The following is a 5,623-nucleotide window of genomic DNA, read 5'->3' as shown; positions in this document are numbered from 1 at the left end:
GCCTTGCCAATTTGGTACAAACTTTCCTTTGTATTCTTCTTGATTAGGGAATATTCGTTTGAGTACCAATTGCCCGATTTGAAAAACCCTAGTTTTCACATGCTTGTTAAAAGCTCCACCCATTCTTTGCTGGTACAATTGGCCATGACAAACGGTAATCATCTGCTTTTCATCTATCAAATCCAGTTGTTCATACCTTTTGTGGATCCATTCCACGTCATCCAACTCAGCGTCTTGTATTATCCGAAGTGAAGGGATTTTTACTTCGGCTGGTATTACTGCTTCAGTGTCGTATACCAACAGGTATGGAGTGGCCCCAGTTGAAGTTCTGGCAGTAGTGCGATATCCCAATAATGCATGCGGTAGTTGTTCATGCCAGTCTTTGTAGTTATCAATCATCTTTCGGAGGATTTTCTTGATGTTTTTGTTGGCGGCTTCTACAGCTCCATTCATATGTGGCCCATATGTGGTTGAATTCTGCTGAGTGATTTGGAATTGTGCACACATGTCTTTCATCAAGTGGCTATTGAGATTAGCTCCATTATCTGTTATGATTGATTTGGGGATACCAAATCGACATATGATGTTGTTGCGCACAAAGTCTGTGACCACTTTCTTTGTCACCGATGAATAAGATGCTACTTCCACCCACTTGGTGAAGTAGTATATGGCAACCAAAATGAAACGGTGTTTCTTTGACGCAACTGCTTAATTGCTCCTATGACATCCATGCCCCAAGCGGCAAATGGCCAAGGTGACGTCAGAGCATTCAATTCTGTCGGAGGGGCCTTTATCAAGTCTCTATGAATCTGATACTTTTGACATTTTTAGATGAATTTGCTACAATCATTCTCCATAGTCATCCAGTAATAACCCGTTCTTAAGATTTTCTTTGCTAGTACGAACCTATTCATGTGAGGTCTACAGGTTCCAGTATGCATTTCTTCAATCAATTTCATAGCTTCGACAGAGTCAGCACATCTAAGCAATCCCAAATCTGGAGTTCTTTTGTACAGGACATTTTTGTTGATGAAGAAACCATGTGCTAACTTCCTGATAGTCCTCTTCTGATTTAAGGTGATTCCTTCGGGATATTCTCCTTTCTCCAAGAACGTTTTAATGTCAACGTACCAGGGTCTTCCATCAACCTCCGCCTCTACGAAAGCACAGTGGGCTAGTTGATCTCTGATCTCAATTTTGATAGGATCAATGTATCTACTATCGGGATGCTGAATCATGGATACTATTGTTACCAACACATCAGCAAACTCATTCTGGGTTCTTGGTATGTGTTTGAACTTGACTGCTTGGAATCGATCTGCCAATCTTTGCACAAGTCCAACATACGATATGATGTTTTCATTTTTGGTGGCCCACTCTCCTCGAACCTGATGGATTAGCAAATTCGAATCGCCAATTGCCTGAAGTTCTTTCACATCCATTTCGAGGGCTAAATGTAGACCCAAGATACAGGCTTCGCATTTAGCCATATTGTTGGTGCGACTGAAACTCAACTTGGCTGCCACTAGGTAATATTGGTCCGAATCTGAAACCATGACGGCTTCGATTCCTGATCCTTTAAAGTTGACCGCTCCATCAAAGTATACTTTCCATCCTGACTCTTCACTTTCTTCACCTTCAATTGTCATTATTTCATCATTCGAGAAGTAAGTCCACAAGGGTACGTGATTGTTATCTACTGGACTTCCCGCCATCAAGTCTGCCACTGCTTGCCCTTTAACTACTTTTTGCGTGACGTATTGAATGTCGAACTCACTTAACAGCGTTTTCCATTTGGCCAACTTCCCTATGGGCATGGGCTGGCGAAAGATGTACCTTAGTGGATCCATTCTTGAGATCAAATGAGCCGTGTACGCAACCATATAATGTCTCAACTTCTGAGACACCCAAGTCAGAGCACAACATGTCTTTTCCACCAAGGAATACCTGGATTCATAGGGTGTGAACTTCTTACTGATGTAATAGATGGCTCTCTCCTTCTTTCCTGTTTCGTCATTTTGTGCCAACATGCATCTAAAATCTTATTCTGATACTGATATGTATAGCAGCAAAGGACTTCCTAGCCTTGGCGGGACCAAAACAGGTGGATTTGACAGGTATCTCTTGATTGTGTCAAAGTCTTTCTAACAGTCCTCTGTCCATTTAGTTGCAGCATCTTTCCTGAGGAGTTTGAGGATTGGCTCTATGATCACCGTGGACTCGGCGATGAAGCGCTTGATGTAATTCAACCTTCTTAAGAAACTCATGACTTCTTTCTTTGTTCTTGGCGGTGGTAGTTCTTGGATTGATTTGATCTTAGTGGGATCTAACTCAATACCACGACGACTGACTACGAACCCTAGTAATTTTCCAGCAGCCACTTCAAATGCACATTTTGCAGGATTCAACTTCAAATCGTACTTGCGGAGTCTGTCAAAGAATCTTCTTAAATGTTCGAAGTGGTCCTCACCTATTCGGACTTTATGACGACGTCATCCACATATACCTCAATCTCTCTATGCATCATATCATGAAAGATGGCGGTCATCGCCCTCATGTAAGTAGCGCCGGCATTCTTGAGTGCAAACGGCATTACCCGGTAATGATACACTCCCCATGGTGTGATAAACGCCGTCTTTTGAGCATCTTCTTCATCCATCAGTATCCGATGATAACCCGTGTAGCAATCCACAAAAGACTGAACCTCATGCTTGGCGCAATTATCAATGAGTATGTGAATGTTCGGGAGTGGAAAATTATCCTTTGGGCTAACGCTGTTAAGATCACGATAATCTACACATATCCTTATTTTCCCATCTTTCTTTGGTACCGGGACTATATTTGCCAACCATGTTGGGTACGGTGTCACTTCAATGACTCCCGACTGAATCTGTTTTTCTACTTCTTCTTTAATTTGAATACTGACATCAGGCTTAGGCTGCCTGATTTTTTATTTTACCGGTGCAAATCCTTCGAGGATCGGCAACCTATGGGAAACAATATTCGTACTCAAACCCGGCATATCGGTGTATGACCAAGCGAAGACATCTTCAAACTCTTTCAGCAGACTCCGATATCCTTCTTTCTCGGCTTCTGTCAAGTGCACACTTATTCTAGTTTCCCGAACCAACTCTTCATTTCCTAGAATAACTGCCTCTGTTTCCTCTAGGTTTGGCATTAGTCTGTTCTCGTATTCTTCTTCGACATCTATCAACCCTTCCGATTCAGTTATCCTTTCTTCTTGATCGTCGTTTTTACTTGTTTCGTAACATGTCATGACATTATTTGTGACCTCTATATTATTACTGTAAAACAAAATAACAGGGTCATTAATCATGTAAAAGCAATTTTAACTGCGTATTTATATATAATCAGATACATATACATATATGTGTATATATTTAAATAGGTACAGTAAAACGATTTTGTCTTTATTATAAACTTTGAGATGTTTTCATTGAAATTTAAAAGAGTGATACAAACTGTGGTCCTGACTCGGAATGGAACATCGAGCTATTTTCATTATTAAACAACACGTAAATAAAAAACATGAAAAGGAGATAAGCCGGGCCTTAAAGCCGACTTTTATCGTTTTTTCTAAAATTGAGCATTCTTTCTACCGTAGAGTGAACAACGGAATAGAAGTCCATCCGCTTGTTGTCTCTCCTGGTTCAGCATGGCGAATCTCTAATGCTTCAAAGCATTCTTCAGTGATGGTTGCGCACTCTTCTTCCCAAAACAACATCCTTAAACCCTCTTCTAGATCCTCCCTGTTGTGACCCAATGGGTATGCTGTAAAGGACTGGTATAGATAGGGGAATGACTTTCTCATTTCAACAGGACCTCTCGGGCCATATTTTGCTTTTTCTTCTTCTGCCTCACATGGCTTGTATCCAGCCCCAAATCGATACTTCCCATGTTTGATACTTACTAGTTCTATGATTCCTTGTAAGTTCTTTCCTAGACCTTTCCCGGGCTCATACCCACTCCTTATCATAGTTGTAGTGACCATTTTATAGACCAGCGGCATAGGGATATCTTCATCATCTCCCCTACGACCTATCATGGCTAATTCAACAATGTGAAAATTAGCACCAACTGGCGACTTCTCTCTGACTGGTACAGAGTTATCCAGATAGTTGTGGGCACTTCATTTGCCGTGAATCACGACTTCTTGATCATTCCATATGAATTTGAGAGACTGGTGTAACGAAGATGCTACAACCCCGGCGGCGTGCAACTATAGTTGGCCCAACAAAAGGTTATAGCTTGTTTTGATTTCCATGATGATGAACTCCACTACAAACTCTGCGGGGTCCATTTGTATGTGTAGATCTATTTTTCTAATTGGGTCGCTGGTCGCGCCATCATAAGCTTTTACGTTGGTTCGACTCTGACGGATCTTGCCAATATCATACTCGAGTTGTTTCAGAGTGGCATACATTCAACCCAGCTCTTCCGTCAATCAACACTTGGGGAATAATCTTGTCACGACACTTAACTGTTACGTGCAGGACTTTATTGTGGGACTTCCCTTCCTTTGGTAATTCATCATCAGAAAATGAAAGCCTATGTGCTCGCACAACATACCCCATAATTTCGGCCAATGTTTCACTTGTAGTGCCGGCGGGTACTTGGACTTCATCCAGGGATTTCATTAAAGCTAAGAAATGTTGAGATGAACTGAGTAGCAGGGACATTACCGATATCCTGGCAGGAGTCTTATGCAGGTGCTCATTGATCGAATAGTCTTTGACTGGCATTTGCCTTGAGAAGTTTTCAGCTTCTCCCTCAGTGATTGGTCTTGTCTGAGGGTTTTCGCGACGTGGCACTTTAAGCACAGGTTCTTCTGGGGCATAACACCTTCCTGACCTGGTCATACCCTGAACCATAGTAGCTATCTCTTTTTCTTTATTGATCATCATCTGGTGCGGCATTTTGATCACAAAGGGTGCATTCTCAACTGGTCCTGATGTTTTGGGTATGAATGGCTCGTTATGAATTCGAGTGACTGTTGAGGGGTATTTGAGAATTAAAGGCTCTCTTTTGGCTACATCAGATGTGTTAGACTCCTTTGTCAAAGGGCTTAACACTTCTTTTCGCTCCTGTAAAGATAACGAGGCGACGATGTTTTCTAACTCTTCAATATCTAGATGAATTATTGTCGAGGTGTCTTCCCATTCATCACCTCTTTTTATCATGTGAATTTGGTTTCCTCCATGCTTTGGGAGCGGATTTGTGTCCATATTTGGAGGTGTTGGTTCCAGGATAAGCTTATGATTCTCAATCATATCCTGTAGTTTGTGCCTTAGGTTTATGCAATATTTAGTGGCATGACCAACTTGGTTAGAATGGTACGTGCAAGTGAAATCTGGTCTGTATCAGCGATCCGTGGGATTAGCAGGTTTTGGTAGAACAGTGCTCATTCACCCGACGTCTCTTAGCTTGGCAAATAAACTCATCCTTGGTTCTGGCAAAAGAGTGAATGCTCTCATGGGTTTCTTTTGGGGTGCCTCATAGTTTGCTGGCGGGGCTAGTTTTGGAAAGTCTGGTTTTGTGGAGCTTGGTTATTGGGTGCTGGCATTCGATAATTTTGTCGTGGAGCTCGGTTGTTTGGTGCTGG

This window comes from Lycium barbarum, chromosome 5 (genome assembly GCF_019175385.1).
Source record: "Lycium barbarum isolate Lr01 chromosome 5, ASM1917538v2, whole genome shotgun sequence".
NCBI lineage: Eukaryota > Viridiplantae > Streptophyta > Magnoliopsida > Solanales > Solanaceae > Lycium > Lycium barbarum.
The sequence above is the reverse complement of the archived record's forward strand: the minus strand, read 5'-3'. Positions refer to the sequence as shown.